This window comes from Leptonychotes weddellii, chromosome 4, assembly GCF_054177405.1.
Source record: "Leptonychotes weddellii isolate Sample4059 chromosome 4, ASM5417740v2, whole genome shotgun sequence".
Taxonomy (NCBI): domain Eukaryota; kingdom Metazoa; phylum Chordata; class Mammalia; order Carnivora; family Phocidae; genus Leptonychotes; species Leptonychotes weddellii.
Window position 1 is genome coordinate 82467744 of NC_138372.1, and position 22695 is coordinate 82490438.

General features: G+C 36.2%; 1 protein-coding gene and 1 pseudogene across 4 annotated transcripts in view; one reads left to right on the plus strand and one right to left on the minus strand.

Annotated features, from left to right (window-relative positions):
- The window catches only part of NTNG1 (netrin G1), a 314772-nt gene that overhangs the window by 19120 nt on the left and 272957 nt on the right, over nt 1-22695 (plus strand). The window lies entirely within an intron of this gene.
- On the minus strand, nt 12589-12863 carry LOC102727273 (LYR motif-containing protein 4-like; annotated as a pseudogene).

The window sequence follows — 22695 nt, forward strand, 5'->3', positions numbered from 1 at the left end:
ACACATATCAACAAGTCCTGTTAGCTAAACCTTCAAAAATCTATCCCAAATCAGATTGCTTTTCACCCTCTCTGCTGCTAACAACCAGGTCCCAACCAGCTTTATATCGAGGCTAGACCCCTGCAGTATTTCCTAACTGATCTCCTTGCTTCCAACTCTTGCCCTGTCACCAAATTCACATATGTTTTATAGTATTATAATATAACACATAATATAAATATATTATAGAAATATACACATATAATATAAATATAATATACAAATATAAAATATATAATATAAATATTATGTAATTAGATAATATAATTATGTAATATACATATGGATAAAATTTTAAACATCTGAATCAATCAGGTCCTGTTCTTGTTCAATTTCCTCCCCAATTGTTGTGTCCCATTGAGAATTAAATCTAAACCCTCACTACTGCTTGAAAGGTCCTATGTAATCTGGTCCTTGAAAACCTCTTTGATGTCCACTCTGATCACTCCCTACCTTGCTCAGTCCAGTCTGCCTGCAACTTCTTGGTGTTCCACATAAAACTAAGTTTATTCTTGCCTTGTTGTTTGGACCTGCATTCTCAAAATCTTCCCATAGCTCTGTCCCACCTTTTATTCAACTCTCTACTTAAAAAACCCTTCATAAGGAAGCCTATCTGACCACTTTATTTAAATAGCATCTCTTTTGCACTCTATCCATTCCTTGAGCCTACTTAATTTTGTCTTCATTGAATTTATTATAGGGGGTGATATTCAAACTATTTAACAACTGGGACAGCATCAACACAAAACAATCAGAAAAGACATCAATGGGTGTATCTTACTGAGTACCATCTGACTAAACATCAGTTCCAACGACTAGCCATTTATTATGTTATATACTGCTCATATATTTATGTCTCTTTTTCTCCTCCACAATATAAAATCCAGAGGACAGGAACTTTGTCTTATGTCTCTCCACCATAGGGCTCAACAAATACTTATTGAATGAATGAATGAGCTGCTAAAACAGATATGTTAATTTGATGATAGCATTCATATCAAAGATTATTGCTCTAATATATACATGGTCTTTAAAGTATTTAGGCTACATTGGAGGTCCTTAATCTTGAAGGTATCAAGCATTTTCTTTTTTTTTTTTAGTTTTTTAAATTAAAAGTATATAAACAATATAACAAATATATGTACACCCACCACTTAAAATTTAAACATTACCGACTGAGTCGAAACCATCTTGTTTCCATCCCCTGGTCCATTCCTGGCTTCCCTTTTCCAGAGAGAACCAGTGTCATAAATGTGGTGTATTTCCCTGTAGTCCATGTTTTTATATTTTTTATATGAAACTTATATGTTCACAAACAAGTTATAGTTTTGACTTTGGGTTTTTTAATGTTACCATCCTGAAAAAACTATGCTATAACTTTTTTATTCAACATTATTTTCATAAATTATCTGTTTGGTCTGTATGATCTATTTGCTTCATATTGAAATGCTATCTATCTGTCTATTCCATGGGATAAATATATTCTTCATTTGTGGGAATTCAGCAAGTTTTGTTTGTTTGTTTTTAGTTTTTTGTAATTACAGGCCACTCAACAAGAGACATCTTCGTACCTAGATCTTGGTGCATGTGAACAAGAGTTGTTTTGTCTTTTGTTTATCTCAAGGTGTGCACCCAGAAGCCAATCTATGGGCTACAGAGTATGGGAATTTTCATCAAATGCAGTTGCATCACTTTGCATTCCTACCAACAGATTATAAGGGTTCTTCTAAGTCTTGTGTTGTTTACTCATGTGTTTCCTCTTGTTATGTAATGAAAAATATTTAAGAAATTGTGTTTCTTTTCTTTTTTTTTTAAGATTTATTTATTTATTTGAGAGAAAGCATGAGCAGGGGAGTGAGAGGAGTGGAGAGTGAAGGGAGGGCCAGAGGGAGAGGGAGAGAGAGAATCTCAAGCAGACTCCAAGCCCAGCACAGAGCCCTACGCAGGGCTCAATTTCACAACCCTGAAATCATGACCTAACTGAAACCAAGAGTAGGTTGCTCAACCAACTGAACCACCCAGGTGCCCCTAGAAATCATGTTTCTTTTATTGCCTTAGTTATCAGGACACTCATAGTTGGATTTTATGATCTATCATAGCAACCATAATTAACTCAGGATTTTTGATAAAACTATATGTACCATGGCTCTTAATCTCTCATCTTTGTTTTAATTATTTAATAGTAAATCACTTGGAAATTGTATGAACATCACTAATGAATATTCATAATGGCGAATCGACAGGAGGAAGCATGAAATTTGCAGGACTAAATATTGAGTTAAACTATAAACAAACTTCTTTGAGTAGATCTTTTTTACAGAGGGCAACAAATTTTAAGAGTAATATCTTGCATCTGGCCACCTGAACTGAAAGGTATACTTTGACCTGTACGATTTATACAAAAATCACAGCCTAAAAATTATTTTTCATATTTATATGTATGTAATCTTTTTTCCAAAATCACTGTTTTCATTACTGGAGTATAACAATAGCCGATAGAACTTTTAAACTAAAAGTCTTCTTGCTTACTTTGCAAGATGATATATAAATATTGCCTCATCTATCACCAGAATGACTTGTCTCCTAGATGAAAACCTGAGGGTGATGTGTAACTGTAATAAATTTGGACAGCAAGGGAAGGGTTCCATTTCTAATTAAAACCACAGCCAGGAAGTTTCCATTTATACTGACAGTATAGGTATACTATCGTACATATTTTATACATTTGCTTGTTTGTTTGGAGCAAATTGGCATTGTTTTAGCAGTAGTAACAGTAAAGGAGTAACTTTACATTTCTTTATGCCCTCCCAAGCAACAGTCAATTGCCCCTTCTAGACAAGAAGTTTCTAGGATCCCTGGGTCCTAGAACCAGGTATTCAGAAGACGAGTTGTTTAACTTGGGAAAGTGCATGCCCTTAGGGATATTTTATTGGATTCAAACAGTCTCCATTCAAGTTCCAACTTAATCAAGTTATTTCACTTCTTTGTTTCGAGGGACAGTAAGATGATGATGTACTTAGCACAATGCCTGGCACATAGGAGATGCCCAATAAATATTAATCGTCTTTGTCATTGTGATGATCATTTCTATTGGTAAAAAGTTAAAAGCATTCTGATTCTCATTTTCTACTTTGAAGGGATCTTCTGAATGCTTTCCCTTTAGTTCCCCTTTCTGTGACCTGTCTGGCCTTTCCTGATGTTACTAATGGCATCTAATAACTAACCGCTTATGAGGTTCTGGCTCTAAGCCAGGTATTTAAAATCAAAATAATTTCACAACTGTGGTTTTAAAATAAATGATATGTATTCTAAATAACACAGTATTAAAATAATCATTCATGGTTGCAATGGCATTTGCATTGAGATTATAATGGATCAAAGTTTTAACAAATGCACTAGACATGTCAAACGACAACATGACTCTGCCTAAAAACAAAATGTTAACAAAACAAATAACTATGTGAAAATAAATTAAATAAAAACTCATTCTACTTTATTTTGTTTTATTTTATTATTTTCTTTTAGAGAGAGAGAGAGAGCATGTGTGAGCAGGGAGGAGGGGCAGAGGGAGAGGAAGAGAAAGAATCTTAAGCAGGCTCCATGCCCAGTGCAGAGCCTGACATGGGGTTCGATCTCACAACCATGAGATCATGACCTGAGCTGAAACCAAAAGTTAGATGCCCAACTGACTGAGACACCTAGATGCCCCTAAAAGCTCATTTTATTAATCAGCTATTGGAATGGGCACAGTGTGTTGGCTCTCATGGATGCTTTGAAATAAAAGAGAGAAATTCAGTATGAGAAATGGAAATGCTGGATCCCAAGTCAATTTCCTTGGTTGCTGTATTATCCATATTATCCCCTTCCTCAAAAACATTCAGTGGATTTCCACCTCAACAAAATGAAACATTGTTCATTGCAGCATTATTTACAGAAGCCAAGATACGGAAGCAACCTAAATATCTAACACTGTGTAGATAAAGAAAATGTGATATATATAATGGAACATTATTCAGCCATAAAAAAAGAATGAAATCTTGTGATTTGTGACAACATGGATGGACCTTGGGGACCTTAGACTAATAAAATAAGTCAAACAGAGAAAGACAAATACCATATGATCTTTCTTACGTGCAGAATCTAAAAGAGAAAGAAAAAGAAAAATGAAAAAGTCCATAGATACAGAGAACAGATTGGTGGTTGCCAGAGGCTGGGAATGGGAGGAGGACGAAATAGATGAAGGGGATCAAAGGGTACAGACTTCTGGTTATAAATAAGTCATGAGGATGTAATGTACAGCAAGGCAACTATAATTAATAATACTGTATTGCGTATATGAAAGTTGCTAAGAGAGTAGATCTTAAAAGTTCTCACCACAAGAAAAAAAGTTCTGTAATTATGTATGGTGACAGATGTTAACTAGATTTCTTGTGGTGGTCCTTTTGCAGTATATATAAATACTGATTTATTATGTTGTACACCTGAAATTAATATAATGTATGTCAATTATACCTCTATTAAAAAATAACACTGTTAAGTGAAACCTAGATCCATAATTCTTACTTGCTCCCAATATTTTAGTACACATGGTGTTTGGATGCAGTGTGTTCAATTAGGGCAACCAACAAGTTGTATCATCAAGGCTACAGACTGTGAATAAGGAAGAGGTCCTGTTTCCAGGAAATGCATCCTTGCACCATGGCTTAGAAAGGAGAAAATAGGTCGGATCTCAGCCCCCATCTACTACTTGGCATGGCTTCTTTGTAATGGGCACAATCTGCCCAACTGTGTTTGCTGGTTTTGTGCAATATGCATATTTCACAGTTATAATTTGATCTTGTTCTGGACTCACATTGCATTTTGGAATGAGTGCCACATATTGGGGGAAAAGTTGTTGCAAGCTATAGAGAAACTTTATTTTATGGTATTGGATGACAAAACTAACAAATATTAGTAATTTAACCAATTTATCAAATACTTATTGAGCACCTGGTATGTGCACTGTACTGAGCTAGGGTTGTAAAGACGATCAAGACAGACACAATTCCCCACCTTGGGGAGCTCATGATCAAAGGGAGGGAGAAACACATGAAACAAGTATACCAATAATTACTACTGTGATGAATATTTCAAAGAAGAAATTAAAGTCCCTATGAGAGTATGTAATCATAATGCTGGTGGTGATAGAAAAGTAAAAATGATTCTTCTTGAAGAAAGTCTGATGTTGTCAAGTGCTAGATTTGCTCAATGATGTTATAAATTTAGCATATATATTCTTAGAGCTAGTAAACATAGAACTTTATTATTGAAACTCCTACAGTAAAATAACTTTGTCATCACAAGACTAGAAATCTAACCCCAACCTCATTTCCTCATATTTTTAATACAATTTAAAAGTAAGATTTTTTTTTTAGACTTGGAACTGCCATGTCGTAGCAGGTAGTTATCTTTAACAATACATTTAGCACTTCGTTTGTAATTATAGGTTACTTGACTGCCTTCCACACTGGATTGGAAACTCCTTGAAGAACAGGGACAGAGCCTTGTTCTCTTTTATATCCATAGCAATTAGTTTAGTGCCTGATACATAGTGGGCCCTTAATATATAACCATGGAATGAAGCATCCTTTTAACAGTCTGCTTTCCTAAATCTCTGCTCTGTCCATTTTTATTTTTTATTCTTTTTATTGTCCCTCAATAATCTTTTCTGCCCTTGCTATCATTTACAATATCAAAATAATCTCATGCAGAATCTAGCAGGAGATGACCCTTGAGGATATTTTGTGGGAGTATTTAGTATTTTAAATAGTGGTGTTCCCTCCAGTTCCTTCAATACTTCCAGGGCCCTGTTGTGGGCACATGGGAGCTAATGAGGACAAGCTAGCCTCTGCCTTCAAGAAGCTTTATAAAGTAAATAGTTATTTACAAAGAAGAAGAAAATAAATGCTATGCAAGAGCTACATATAAGGAGCTGTGGGAACACAGAGGGAAGCAATTCATTGCAAACTCAGAGGGCTCAGTGGTAGCTACATAGAGGAGATGGCCTTTGAGCTGAGCTTTGAAGGAAGAGTAAACTGCTCTAAGAAGGAAGAAGAAAGAGAAGGGCATTACAGCTTAAGGAGACAAGCGAAGCCTTGTCTTTAGCTTTCCTTTTAAATAATTTCCTTTTGTGGATCTATCTCAACAGTAATAAATGTTATGACTGTGTCACCCATGAATTAATCTAAATCCTGCTCAGCTGTCCTTATGTTTCCCACTACATAATACTGTAACATCATTTCTTACACTTGGCATATTCTCCCACTCTCTAAGATATCAATCATTAAACACAATTATGTAGGTGAAGGCACTTATAAAATGCAAAGTACTATACAAAATAGGGGAACATGCTGTACAAGGCACTACAACTCTTACTATGTATTTGCAAGCTCAGTGATCACAAATCATAGGTACTTAACAGATGATGCAGAGAGTCAATTTAATAAATATTTATTGAAGCCTAACCAAGTAATTTTGGACAAGTTACTCATTTTAACTTTCAGAGTTCCAGGTTCTTTTGTGTGGTTTTTGTGAAGGTTGACTGAAATAATTAACTTTGAAACCTGTAAAACATGGTATAAGAAAAAGTCACTCTTAATACATACCAGGCCCTTGGTTTGACTCAGGCCTTTGCCTACCAAAATCTTTGCTGGAGAGATGAGACTTACATAATCGATATATATAATAATACATAACAATAGATGATTACATATCAAAGGCATGGGTACTCTCATTAAGTATCATGGGTTTGTGTCCTTGTTCAGATGCGGGAATAGTCAGAAAGATCATAGTGAACATAGAATTCAAATACAAGCAACTTAACCTAGTTTATGTCCATAAACTCTGAAATACAGAGGGTCTTCCCTGATCCCAGCCCAAATCTGTGTTCCTTCTTCTCCCAAAATACTTACTTAAGACTATATGACATTTTCACTGGCACACTAGACTATTGGTTTTACCATTGTTTTCCAGTTAGAAACATCTATAAAACTGCTTAGATGCCTTTTTAACACTTGCTTCACAATGTTCCAGAACAAATCTTCATAACTTCGTGAGTCTGCCTACCAGCCATCCTTAAAGTGCCATGAATTCATGCATGATTGCTGAGAACTTTATTCTGAAGGAATCTATCCAGAAATGGCAGAACATCAGTGTTACATTTTTCCCAGTTTATCTAATATTTGCGATATATAGTATTATTACATATAATTCATTATTATCAGTGTTAAATTTCTAAAGTGTCTGAAGTTCAAGTCCCAGGTTAATTATACTATAAGTTCATATTTGTATGAAAAATAACTTAAAAATGATCTCATGCATCTTGAGTAATGTTAATCCTCATATACAGGTGGAAAAGCCCCATTTTATAAATGAGAAAGCTGAGATTTGAAAAGGTTAATGACTTGCTCTAAGTCACAATAACTAATAAATAATAGATGTTGATTTATCACATATTTGTAAAGTTAATAATAATTAATTTTTTATTGAGTATACTCTACTGGGCATTGTATGAGTATATAACATGTGTAAATTTAATCTTTGAGTGAAAGCTTGAGTAGATTTAAGAAGGATGTAAATACACTGCCCTTGAGTTTTCAGAGTTTTTCAAAGTCATACTTTTTTCTTTTAATGGAAATGTCTTTTGTTAGTTAAGTAAGCACTTGGCAAAAGAACTTTGCAGTCATTATTGATGCTCCTTAGCTTGGGTTGTCATAAAGCCTATCAAAGGCTTTCATAGAAATAATGCTAGAACAGATTCCTCTGGGCTCCATAGAATCAGAGGCATTGGGCTATTGACAAATTGATACCAGAAAAGAACTTTGAGATCTCTGGAGAAAAGGTAGCCTGCAATTTCACAGTGTAACAAATGGGAGAGCTTTACTGTGAAAATAGAAGATTATTCATATAGTTGTGTCTGAAATGAGGAAGGCAGTTCTCAAATGTTGCTTCTGCTGGTTTTCTTGAATGGAAGTCCACAATTATCATAGGAAATCATGGGTAAAGTTCTCATTTCCATTTTAGAATAAATAATGTCAAGGAAAAAAAACCCCTCAATACTAGATTCTAATATAAATAATTTCAGGAAGCTCTAAATTCATGTTTATAATGAAGTAGTTACTAATCTATAAAATAAGACACTATGTTCAGGAAATATGCAAATCATATTCCTTGTTAATATTCTGGACAGCTTAAAATGTTTCTCTCTCAGTAATATCTTTACTCTAATTTGACCGTGTGCTTCTACCTTCACCTGCTCATGAGCAGCTCTGCTCCCTTGAGAAAAAATAGAAGTGGAACAACATTGAGGTGACATTTGCCAAGGTCAACAAAATAAACCCAGTACTAAATCTATTTTAAAATCATTCTCTTTTGAATTGCAACCTGGATGAACATAAAAACAAGTGCATAGTGTAATTTTCCCCCATATCTATGGCAGTATCTTTGATCTCTGTTCTATTTAGCTGAATCCTCCAATCTTGGTACAGGTCTGTCAGTCTCTCAACCATAGAGGGCTGATCATAGAAACGACCAGCAACAAAATCTATAGAAATATCTTAAATATCTAAAAAAATTGATCAAATTAACCAATTTTAAATATGCATCATGTTTTTGCCGGTCTGAAATTTTCCAAAGCCATCATGGAGTCCTCCATATAGGTAGGCTGACCTTTTTTCCTACCAAACCCATACCCTCATTTATTGGTATGGCAAAAATAAAATGAGCCATTTCAAAGGGGTTAATCTAGACATATATTCTTTGGCCCAGTAGTTTATGTATCAAATTCTGTTTTCTTGAGTGGGTGGATTTTATAGAGTATTTTAGAGCTTTTTTAATTGAAGTATAATTAATATACAGTGTTATATTAGTTTCAGGTGTACAATATGATTCAACAATGTATTTCTCATACTCATCAAGATAACATCTTAATCTCCTTTATCTATTTCACCCATCCCCCCACCTACCCTCTGGCAACCACAGTTTGTCCTCTGTATTTGAGTCTGGCTTTTGTTTGTTATTTTTCCTTTGTTCATCTGTTTCTTATATTCCACATATGTGTGAAATCATATGGTATTTGTCTTTATCTGATGTATCTCAATTAGCATAATACCCTCTAGGTTCATCCATGTTGTTGCAAATGGCAAGATTTCATTCTTTTTTATAGCTGAGTAGTATTACAGTGTGTGTGTGTGTGTGTGTGTGTATACACACACACACATATATGTATATATACCACTTTTTTATATAGTATATGTATTCCATAGTATATATATCTCTGTATATGTACATACACACCACATCTTTATTCATCTATCGGTGATACCTGGGTTGCTTCCATATCTTGGCTATTGTAAATAATGCTGCAATAAACATAGAAGAGCATATATCTTTTTGAATTAGTGTCTTTGTTGTTTTTTGGGGGGTTTTGGAGGGGAGGTAAATACCCAGTGGTAGAATTACTGGATTGTACAATAATTCTATTTTTAATTTTTTTGAGGAACCTCCAAACTGCTTTTCACGTTGGCTATACTAATTTGCATTCCCACCAACAATGCATGAGGGTTCCTTTTTCTCCACATCCTCACCAACACTTGTTATTTCTTGTGTTTTTGATTTTAGCCTTTCTGACTGGTGTAAAGTGATATGTCATTTTGGTTTTAATTTGCATTTTCCCGATGATTAGTGATGTTGAGCATCTTTTCATGTGTCTGATGGCCATCTGTATATCTTCTTGGGAAAAATGTCTATTCAGGTCCTCTGCCCATTTTTAATTGGTTTTTATTTTTATTTTTTTTTTGGTGTTGAGTTGTGTAAGTTCTTTACATATTTTATATTAACCCCTTATGGATGTATCATTTGCAAATATATTCTCCAATTCAGTAGGTACCCTTTTTGTTTTGTTGATGGTTTCCTTTGTTGTGCAAAAGCACTTTGTTTTGGTGTAGTCCCAATAGTTTAATCTTGCTTTTGTTTCCCTTGCCTGAGGAGACATACCTAGAAAAATGTTTCTATGGACAGTGTTAAAGAAACTACTACCTATTTTCTTCTAGGAGTTTTATGGTTTCAGGTCTCACATTTAGGTCTTTAATCCATTATGAGTTTATTTTTGTGTATGGTATAAGAACGTATGTTTAGTTTCCTTCTTTTGCATGTAGCTGTCCAGTTTTCCTAGTCACATCTGACACTGCCTTTTTTCCATTGTATACTCTTGCTTCCTTTGTCGTAAATTAATTGACTATGTAAGTGTGGGTTTATTTCTGGACTCTCTGTTCTGTTCCATTGATCTATGTGTCTGTTTTTGTGCCATTACCATGCTGTTGTGATTACTACAGATTTGTAGTGTATGTTGAAATCTAGGTCTGTGGTATCTCCAGCTTTGTTCTTTCCCAGGATTGCTTTGGCTATTCGTGGTCTTTTGTGGCTCCATATAAATTTTAGGATTATTTATTCTAGTACTATGAAAAAGGTTGTTGATATGTTGATAGGGATTGCATTAATTCTGTAGATTGCTTTGGGTAGTATAGACATTTTAATCATATTTAGTCTCCCATCCATGAATTGGAATATATTTCCATTTGTTTGTATCATCTACAGTTTATTTAGTCAGCATTTCATAGTTTCCAGACTATAGTTCTTTTTCACCTTTTTGGTTAAGTTTCTTCCTAGGATTTTATTCTTTTTGGTGTAATTGCAAATAGGATTGTTTTCTTAATTTCTCTTTCTGCTTCTTCAGTATTGGTGTATAAAAATGCAACAGATTTCTCTATATTAATTTTGCATCCTGCAACTTTACTGACTTCATTTATCAGTTCTAACAGCTTTTCTGTGGAGTCTTTTGGGTTTTCTACACAGAGTATCATGTCATCTGCAAATAGTGAAAGTTTTCTTTCTTTCTTACCAATTTATATGTCTTTGACCTTTTCTTCTTATCTGATTGCTGTGGTTAGAACTTCCAGTACTATGTCAAATAAAAGTGGTCAGAGTGTACTTGTCTTGTTCCTGATTTTAGAGGAAAAACTCTCAGATTTTCACCATTGAATATGATGTTAGCTGTGGGTTTTTCATGTATGGTTTTTATTATGTTGAGGTATGTTCCCTCTAAACCTACTTTGTTGAGACTTTTTATCATGAATGGATGTTGTATTTTGTCAAATGCTTTTTCTGCACCTATTCAGGTGATCATATGATTTTTATCCTTTCTCTTGTTAATGTGATGTAGCACATTGATTGATTTGGAAGTATTGAACCATGCTGTATCCCTGGAATGAATCCCACTTGATTGTAGTGAATGATTTTTTTAAATGTATTGTTGGATTTGGCTTGCTAATATTTTGTTTAGGATTTTTGCACCTGTGTTCATCAGCGATATTGATCTGTATTTTTCTTTTATTGCAGTGTCTTTATCTGGTTTTGGTATCAAGGTAATGCCCACTTCATAGAATAAATTTGGAAGCTTTTCCTCCTCTTCTATTTTTTGAATAGTTTGATAAAAATAGGTATTAACTCTTTAAATGTTAGTACAACGCATCTCTGAAGCCACCTGGTCTTAGACTTTTATTTGTTGGGAGTTTTTTTATTACCAGTTCAATTTCATTGCTAGTGATCAGTCTGTTCTATTTCTTCCTGTTTCAGTTTTGGAAGATTATATGTTTCTAGGTATTTATCCATTTCTTCTAGATTGTCCAATTTGTTGACATACAATTTTTCATATTTTCTTATTGTGCTTTGTATTTCTGTGGTGTCAGTTGTTATTTTTCCTCCTTTGTTTCTGATTTTATTTATTTGAGTGCTCTCTCTCTCCCTCTCTTTTCGATGAGTGTGGGTAAAGGTTTAACAATTTTGTTTATCTTTTTTACAAAGAACCAGATCCAGGTTTCATTGTTTTTGTAGTTTCTATTTCATTCATTGCTGCCTTAATCTTTAATATTTCCTTTCTTCTATAGCTCTGGGCTTTGTTTGTTCTTCTTTTTCTAGCACCTTTAGGTGTAAGGTTAGGTTGTTTATTTGATTTTTTTTTCTTGCTTCTTGAAAAGGCCTGTAATGCTATAATCTTCCCTCTTAGAACAGCTTTTGCTGTGTCCCAAAGATTTTGGACCATTGTGTTTTCATTTTCATTTGTCTCCATGTATTTCTTTTGGCGGGGGGAGACAGCTCTGTTTATTGTCAATGAAGAAACAAAGCGTGGAGGTGCTCTATACAAGTGGTAATGAGATACAAAAGAGGGGTGGGATGGAGAGGAGACATAATAATACACAGCATTATTCTGAGTGAGCTCTAGCTCTTCATTTTAACACTTGAACCAAGGAGAGAAAGACAGCCATCATTTTTCACTAAGGTTGCAGAAGAATGGAAACCCGACTCAGTTTATCAGCTGCTACAGGGTAGGCAGAGAAAGAGGCTATTTTAAGCTGATGTAAGAGGCCACTGGTGGTCTGTTGGGAGCCCCCATCCCCAGAGCAGAATGAATGCTGAAGATGGTCCACAGCTGTAGTGGGGGCTGGTCCCGGCTCCCTAAGTCCTGGGGTTCTCTTGATTCTCAGTGATAGGCTTGTCAGTCAAATACAGTTGGCCAAAGTGGACCTGTCAGTGAATTACTCCAGTGTCTCCTTTGACTTTGTTCACTAGGGTTTGAATTTCTGTGGGATCCTTTACATTCTTAATTTCTCTGAAGCAACTGTCTTATCCTCCTGACAGCATAAGTTCTATAATTATAGGTGCTGAAATGCTTGCTCTCTCAGCATCACCTGGTACAGAACTAACACTTGTGTTCAGCTGGAGGCTGCCATTTTGGAAAGAAAAATAAATAAATAAATGGGTCCTCTTTGAGGAGGTCGGGAGTTTAACCTAATCCACAAAACTTCAGTCTCTGCAAAACCATGAACAAAATAAAGTAAAATGCAGCGGGGCTCAGTCTTGCCAGCAGGTGGGGCCTCGGCCTCAGTGAGCACTAGCCCTCCATGAATTGTTTTATTTCCTCTTTGATTTCTTGGTTGATCCATTCATTATTCAGTAGTATGTTATTTAGTCTCCATGTATTTGTAATTCTTTCCAGACTTTTTCCAGAGCTTCTTGTAACATGGTGTGATTGTCTTTTTAATAATGGAATCCTATGGGGTGTACATTTCTGTAAGGTCTTCCTGCCTGGAAGAAGGCAAGTTTGTAACTGAGAAGGAATCTATGGTAATTCGAATGGAGCAGTACTAGTTCTGACAGGACTGGCCCTTGGCCAAGCTATGAGGTAGCAACACTTTCATTTGCTACGTACTCTACACCTGGTCTTTACAACTTCATGGGTTTCACCCTCTTAGTGCCTTAAGTGGGAATTGGGAACCTCTAAGTGGGGAGGGGGGTCTTAATAGGAATAGTTTATGCTGCTACCCCTTCTAGAAACATCTACATTTTTATAGGATCACACAAAGAAGTAAATGACTATCTGCTAATAAAATTTTAAATGGTGAGCTATCCATTTTAGGTCAAGGAGTACTTTCTACTCTCTCTTCTTTCTGATACAACACCCAAGCCACTTTGCAATAGGCTGCTGTATGAGAGTCCAACCAGGGAAGCAGAACTAGTAGGAGATATATATTAAGAAAAGTATTGCAAAGAATTGGTTTATGTGATTATGGAGGCTGGCTAGGCAAGTCAGAAATTATAAGGCAGGTTTGGGCGCCTGGGTGGCTCAGTTGGTTAAGCGACTGCCTTCGGCTCGGGTCATGATCCTGGAGTCCCGGATCGAGTCCCGCATCGGGCTCCCTGCTCGGCGGGGAGTCTGCTTCTCCCTCTGACCCTCCTCCCTCTCATGCTCTCTGTCTCTCATTCTCTCTCTCTCAAATAAATAAATAAATAAAATCTTTAAAAAAAAAAAGAAAGAAATTATAAGGCAGGCTGTCAGAAGGGCAGGCTTGAGCTCTCAAGCATGTTCTGAAGTTCCTCTCCATAGACACAATTTCTTCTTCTTCAGGAAAGCCTTGACTCTGCTCTTAGAGCCTTTCTGTTGATTGGTTTAGGCCCACCCTGACTATCTAGGATAATCTCCCTTACTTAAAAGCCAACTGATTATGGACTTCAATTACATCTATAAAATACCTCCATAGCAACACCTAAATTAGTGCTTGAATAACTGGTGGCTGTAGCTTAGTGAGTTGACACTTGAAAAAAACCATCACATCTGCTTTTTAAGAAAATTAAGAAAACCATTTTCAAAGTGTTTAGCTATTTAGGTGTCTTACATAAAAATATACTTTAAGACCTAAAGGAAGTGAAGTTAAAGGGGTATTAGAGCCTAAAGAAGATAAATAAATAATTTCTCTTTTTGGGGGGAGCCGTGTCTATGTCCTACTTCAAAATTCAAGTGAGTGACAAATTTCAGTACCCATGCAATATTTTATTTATCTTTATGATCATCTTGGAGGTGATGATTTAATAGGATAATTTTACAGCCTTAATGAATGACAAATCAACTAATTACAAGCAAAAATTATTGTTACTGATGATGTTGGTAAAAAAGTAATTACTTAAATGGCAGATAGAGTATCATTAAGGTTAATAACCAGATACAAACTGAACATAATTATTGATGCTGATAATCAAAACCAGTTGGAAATGAATTAATTGGATGTACCATTTGGTATTATTTATGTTTTGTTTTAAAAACAGCTATTATAGGTCAGGTTTAGAAAACACATTGGGGGCGCCTGGGTGGCTCAGTGGTTAAGTGGCTGCCTTCAGCTCAGGTCATGATCCCAGGGTCCTGGGATCGAGCCCCACGTCGGGCTCCCTGCTCGGCGGGCTCCCTACTTGGCGGGCTCCCTGCTCGGTGGGAAGCCTGCTTCTCCCTCTCCTGCTCCCCCTGCTTGTGTTCCCTCTCTCTCTCTCTGTCTCTCTCTAAAAAAAAAAAAAAAAGAAGAAAACACATTGTAATTTATCAAGAAACCTTTGCTGACCCCAAAATAAAATAATAGACAACTGTTTTTCACATTATCAAATATATCTAGGCTCTCAATTCCTCTTTATTTTCTTTTGGAACTTTTTAATAAGAGTAGGCAATTAATAATGGGGCCATTATTACTTGTTGCACCATACAAATATTGAGTGTCCTAACCCACATTTTAATAAGACAAAATTTCATTATGTTGAAATGTAGACCTTAGTATATGAATAAAATCAGATTGACTCGTCTTACTTTGTCAGTTCAAAACCAGATACATTTTTTAGCATGACATTTCTGTATTTTCAAATCAATACCATACTCTGCGCCCTTTTTAATATTTAAAAATATAAATGGCTGGGTTATTGATGTTTGAAAATGCTCAGCAGGGTGCCTGGGTGGCTCAGTCATTAAGCATCTGCCTTTGGCTCAGGTCATGATCCCAGGGTCCTGGGATCGAGCCCCGCATCGGGTTCCCTGCTCCACGGGAAGCCTGCTTCTCTCTCTCTCCCGCTCCCCCGCCTGTATTCCTGCTCCCGCTCTCTCTCTCTCTGTCAAATAAATAAATAAAATCTTTAAAAAAAAAAAAAGAAAATGCTCAGCAAATATTTAAATTTTTTTCTCATTACGTACGTGTTTAACTACAACACTTCCTGATTTTCTCTATCCATTCTGTACCAGCTCTGAGTTTTGGACTTAGATTCCTTCTATCTCCTAGCAAACATCTCTTTTTCCTCTCCACTGGCCTTTCATAGTCTTCTCAAAAGGTGCTGAAAGGAGGTTTAAGATTTGGGATTAAGGTTTTTCTTCCTTCAATGTGTCTGGCTGCCTCAAAGACACTGGGTTGTTTTTGAGTCTCCAAAGCTTGCATTGGTCTGCTGTTGTGTGCCCCAGCAGGGGCTCAGAGGCTCTCTGGCTGTTCTTTGCCAAGCTTCTGTGGGGCTCTGTGACTGCTGTAGTTCTCAGCATTAGTCACTACACACCTGCTGCATCTGTCACTTTATACTCCATTTACCCGCCCCTCATAGACATAAGTGACCACCCATCTTCTGAAGACCCACAGTATTTCCAGAGACTCTAAAGTGACAATGATTAACCTTGTCTGGGTCAGTATGGTTGCCCAAGGCTGAACTATACTCATCACTGATTTTCTAGTCTCACTTGTGCATAGGGACATAGAAATACTTTTATACAGCCTGGATTTTTCTGGGGGAGTGGGGAAAGGAAGGGAGATGGTGGATGAGGGATCCAGGAGTCTTTAGAACCAGATTTTAACTTATTCTTCACTCTCTTGCTTTCCTTCCTTTACCAACTTGACAATCTAGTATATATGCTATTTATTTGCTTTAGTTGTTAAATGCTCTTCAGATAGCCACTTGACTATATAGCAAGCATTTTGCTTGTTGCTTGTTTAATCCTCAGACAGTTATGAGGTAGGTATTATTGTCCTTATTTTAGTCTTGAGAACACTGAGACTCCAAGAAGTCAAATAGTTTTTTCTGTCATCACAAAGCTAGTAAGGACTGAGGTGGGGCTCATCCCAATTCCAAAACCTATATTCTGCGAGGAGAATTCTTGGAGATGTAACAATAATATATTAAAAGCTAACTTCTAATGAGTGCCAACCATGTATGAGGCACTATTATAAGAACTTCTAAATGTGCTAACTCATAACAACTCCAATAATTAAGTAATGTGATTGCCCTATTTTTCAAATGAGGAGGGTGGAGCACAGAGAAGTTATATCATTGCCTAAAGCCACACAATTAGCGTAAATCTTGGCAGTCTGGTTTAAACTTCTTATGTTTAACTTGTATGCTATGGCCTAATTCGTGAAGCCAAAATTCCAGAATCCAAGACTTAAAATTGTCTTAACTATACTGTCACTAGGTAAGAAAAGTGGCCAATCATTTGGTTCAGCCATTCTTAGAATGTGGCAACCATTGGCTTTGCTTTTTAAAAGTTGTCCTAAAAGGAAATGGAATTTTGGTGAAATCAATTTGATTAAGGGTTTGCCTTAAATTATAGACTGCTTTTTCCATATCCTCTCGCTGGGGACTTTCATAAACATAAATTCACTAATTGATACTTGAAAAATACAAAAAACAAAAACAAAAACAAAAAACCCCACCGTAGCATTTTTAAAAGCAATAGGTACTTGATAGAATGCTTATGGTATGTTAAAATAATTTTTCTTGGAAACTCCAAAGTAGAGAACTTGGTAGTATCCTTCTGCAATCTCTGTACTATGAACTTGACTTTTGAGAACAGCTGACTTTCTAGAGAAATCACCTCATTCAGAAGAGAAGACTTTTCTGTTTCCAGATTGGTATGAGATTGGTACAGGAGAGCTCAGTAACAAATTAACTGGTCCACAGGAACATCATAATGGCTCTGTAGTAGGAACTGAAATTATACTTCACTTGTAAGCCATTATATGATATTTATCAAAGAATAAAAGTAGCAGCACTTTAAAGATTTACTGAGATATATCCAGCCAGGATACATTTTTTTTCAGTGCACCTTAAAAATCTCCTCATAATTCACCGTTCTAGAGGTCTTTTCCATTTTCTATTTATTATCCATTTTCTATCTATTTCTATTTCCTTTACTGCTTTATGCTTTTTAATTTTTTTTTTTATTTCTAGGGTTGGATACAGTATAGTCTAGAATACAGAAAGACTTGAAATTCTTTAGAAATACCAATTTTGGTGTACCTGGGTGGCTCAGTTGTTAAGCGTCTGCCTTCGTCTCAGGTCATGATCCTGGGGTCCTGGGATCGAGCCCCTCATCAGACTCCCTGCTCTGCAGGAAGCCTGCTTCTCCTTCTCCCACTCCCCCTGGTGATGTTCCCTTTCTCACTGTGTCTCTTTCTGTCAAATAAATAAATACAATCTTAAAAAAAAAATACCAATTTCAAAGCCTTGGTTGAAAGGGATTGATGTTTCTCTTTTTCAGTGATAGATGAATTGAATATCCCATATTTCTGTTTGTTTGTTTTTATCTGTTTGTTTGTTGTTTAGGGCAGGGAAGAAGTAAAGAATTGGGCCAATGTTTCTTTGACAACGAAATATGACCTACAACACTGCTTTCCCTGAAAAATTATATGCCAAACCCAGCATCTTTCAATAATGTTCCAACACACCTGCTACCTTGGAAGTAAAGGTTTTACAGCTCTCTGGATCTTAAGGAAGACCATACCTATCTGGTGAAAGTAGTGTGAGATGTTTAAGAAGTTCTTAGTTAAAGCAATGAAACAAAATGAGAAAATAATCATAGCTCTTTATTCTTGCCCACCATTCTAAGATAGATAAGCAAATCTTAGGCATCAAAAGACTTCATTGTCACATTGAGTGTTTATTCTTAGTCCTGGAAGAGAGATTTGAGTTTTAGAATTCATTTTCTGTAGAATTTAAATCTTGTTCTAATTCCTTCAGAATTTTCTGATCTTGATGAATCAATACATTACACTAGTCAATACTACTATTGGGAGAAGAAAATTGAGTCCTGTTCAGGATTAATGTGGCATAAACAATAATATCTCACTGCAGAAAGGTATGTCAAGATCGTTTTTATTTGATCTTGAGATTTCAGTCTTCTAAACAAACAAATTTAATCCAATCACTACAACAATATTTGAATAGTATCTGCATGTGAATCATCTCTACTTAATGATGGCATTTATTGGGTGTTTTATGCTACATTTTCTGTTCTTTATAATAACCCTGTGAGGTACCTATCATTGTCCTCAATTTATAAATGAATAAAAGAATCAAAGAGGTTCAGTAACTTGTCCAGGGACACACTGCTAATGTTTTGAGTTGAATTCCCTGAATTTCCACTGTGGAATCCAGCAATTTGGTTGGATGTTTGCCCTTTAGCTTATTGTGCTAAAATACACATGCCTTCTTGCTTATTTTCTTAATTCTTTGCTTTTTCATCTCCCTCCTTCTTCTCTGACCCTTCTTAGAAGGACTTTTATTCTTCTGTAGAAACTCTAGTAAGCTATAGACAATTTTTATTGCTAAAGCTTTCCCTAACCACTCCCCGCCGCCGCCCTTGCTGCCCTGATTCTTATGGCCTTCCAAAGTGCTCCCAAAACTTCTTGTCTATGCTTGTGAGAGCACTGTGCTATGATCTCCTGTTTGTTTGTGTAGTCACCTATTAAAGCAAGGACCTCACTCTCTGCTGGGATGTTTTTAAGAAATGCCAATGTTTGAATCCTACCGAAGTTATTAAACTTCAAGTTATTACACTTGAAAGCTTGGGCTTTCACTGCCAATAATTAATGGCTGACTGTGACTCAAAGCCAAATATATGATTCCAAATGCTGTTTTCTTAACCATTATACACTACTGCTTTGCAGATATTCTTGAAAAATGTAAATATTAAAAATCAATCATTTAAATGTATTTGCATATTCTGTTTTATAACAAGATTCTTTTATTTTTAATTTTATATTTAATATTTCTAATAATTAGAGACTTTTATGGTCTAGGTGAAATGGAAGTAAATTTGAGCTTGTTTTCCTTTTTTTTTTTTTAATTTTTTTTTTTTTTTAAATTTGAGAGAGAGAATGAGATAGAGAGAGCATGAGAGGGGGGAGGGTCAGAGGGAGAAACAGACTCCCCACTGAGCAGGGAGCCCGATGTGGGACTCGATCCCAGGACTCCAGGATCATGACCTGAGCCGAAGGCAGTCGCTTAACCAACTGAGCCACCCAGGCGCCCGAGCTTGTTTTCCTTGAAGCGACTACGTTTCACAGGCTTAAGAGATGACGGATGCTTTCACAAAATAAAAAGCACTTGAAAAATATACTAAACAAATTAAAATGATATTAAAAAAAAAGAAATGCCAGGGTTTGGGGCCTATCTTTGGAGATGAAGTTCACAGATTGTTTAATTGCTCAGGTAATTTTAATGCAAATTCAGAGTCGAGAATGAAATATTAGCCTATACATTTTTCAAAGGCAAAGATAATTCAGCCATATTCATAGAATTTAGTACCATCCCTGATATATAACAGATACTTAATAAACAGTGGTTGCTTGAATGAATGAATAAATGAATGAACTTCAAAATGTGGACCTATATTTTTGCAATGTAAATATTTTATTTTTTTACTTGACTAATATATGGTTGATAAATGCATGAATGCTGGAATATCGCTAAGTATTCAAGAGCACTTATAATATTGGCTTCAAATTCAGCTAGTGCTTTCTGAATTTCTCAACTAATTTGTACTTGCCCAGCAGACCTCAACACAGTAGTTCTTCTAGAATGCTTCATAAAAACTCCAAACTCAAGAAGAAGCAATTTATTGGGATGACTGAAGTACAACCATACTGCAAGCAGAGTGTGAGGTTTCTTTTCAAGTCTATCCTGGGGTTTGAAGGATCTCTACCTACTGGTATGTTCTATCTTGCTCATTTAGTGATGGAAAGCAAGAGGCATTATAGAATTCAACAACCTGAAAAGGGATCCTGGTCCTAGCACACACTAGGCTACTGCCTTGGGCAACTTAATAGGAGAAATTGATTATTACCCTAGGTAGCCATCAGGATATGACTAGATTTCTTAGAGCTATAAGAACATTAAGTGGGGTTTTCAGAACTGTAATATATACTTTAGGTCTCACTTCAATGGCAATCAATGCTCAGAGTCTCCCTTTCAAAGCACTGGAAAACATGCTGGTGTAATTAATGTCACTGAGGTATTGTTTTTCCCTTTCCTTTCTGTTTGTTTGTTTGTTTGTTTTCCTAAGAGAGTTAGGCAAGTTACAAGACAGATGTCTTCTATGAAAAACTATTATGTAATTTGAAACAAAATGCCAGTCTCTAATTATAGTGAGGTATTGGGGGACAATGGGTAAATTTGCTTGAATGAGATCAATCATAGAAATTCTCTAGGGCACCATATTTCAACTTGGCATGCAAATTCCAAACTCATTTACAATATGCATGTTGAGAACCACAAGAAGTTCTAAGGCCAGTTTTGGAAAGATTCATAACTTTGTCAGTTGGTTATGTTCTGCATAGGATCATAAGTAATTTTAGTGTTGACAAGTACAGATTTTTGCTGGGGGCAGTTTGAGATTAAATTCAGCAATTCAGTACAAATCAATAGCTACTTATTGAGGACCCTCTATTTTCAAGGCCGGGCACTGCGAGGGAAAGGAAGTTGAGTAAGACAAGGTTCCTACCCTCAAAGAACTTTCTGTGGCATGGGAAAGCTGCAGCTTTTGATTATAAAATAAAGTCTTGTTGCAAAGAAACTAATGGTTTATAGAGTAGAATGATGGTAGGGGATAATGATTAAGGGAAAGCCAAATGGTTGCCCATTCCCTATGGATACCCTTTCTCCCCCCATTCAACTGCACTCAGCAACTCATTTGATAAGGGAGATACTGGAGTTCCTCCTTATCTGTGGGGGATATGTTCCAAGACCCCCAGTGGATACCTAAAACCATAGATAGTACTGAACCCAATGTTTTTTCCTAAACATGGTAAAGTTTAATTTGTAAATTAGTCACAGTAAGAGATTAACAATAACTCACAATAAAGTAGAACAATTACAACAATATACCATAATAAAAGTTATGTGAATGTGCTCTCTCTCTCTCTCTCAAAATATCTTACTGTACTACTCTACTTACCCTTCTTCTTGTGATGATGTGAGATGACAAAATGCCTATGTGATGAGTTGAAGTGAGGGGAATGACGTAGGCATTGTGACACAGTGTTAAGCTACTATTGACCTTCTGATGATATGTCAGAAGGAAGATGTCATCTGCTTCCAAACTGCAGTTGGCCAAAGGTAACCAAAACGTCAGAAAGCACAGCCACAGATAAGGGGGGTCTACTGTATACATTATTTGTTTCTGAAATTGGAGTAAAAATCACTAGGCATTTTCACAGACATGAAAAGCATACTTTTACTCTTGGGATGCCTGGGTGGCACAGTCGGTTAAGCATCTGCCTTTGGCTTAGGTCATGATCCCGGGGTCCTGGGATTGAGCCCCGCATCAGGCTCCTTGCTCAGCACGGAACCTGCTTCTCCCCTCTCTATCTCTGCCGCTCCCCCTGCTTGTGCTTTCTCTCTCTCTCTGTCAAATAAATAAATAAATAAATTTTGAAAAAAATCACTAGGCGTTTTCATAGACATGAAAAGCATACCTTTACTCTAAGTATTTGAATCCAAGATGCTTTGGAGAAAGAATTCCACTGAATTAACTCTTATAAATGACTCAGTTGTATTGATTTTCAACTACGGAATTTAAGGGTTGCCTATACTCATTTATTAACAAAGTGCAAATCTTTTTTTTTTTTTTTTTTTTAACAGCAAGACATCCCTTTAATTAACTGTCCTCTTTTTTTTTTATTCTTATGTTAATCCCCATACATTACATCATTAGTTCTAGATGAAATGTTCCATGATTCATTGTTTGTGCATAACACCCAGTGCTCCATGCAGAACGTGACCTCCTCAATACCCACCACCAGGCCAACCCATCCTGCAACCCCCCTCCCCTCTAGAACCCCCAGCCTGTTTTTCAGAGTCCATTGTCTCTCACGGTTCGTCCACCCCTCCGATTTCCCCCGCTTCATTCTTCCCCTCCCGCTACCTTCTTCTTCTTTTTTTTTCTTAACATATATTGCATTATTTGTTTCAGAGGTACAGATCTGAGATTCA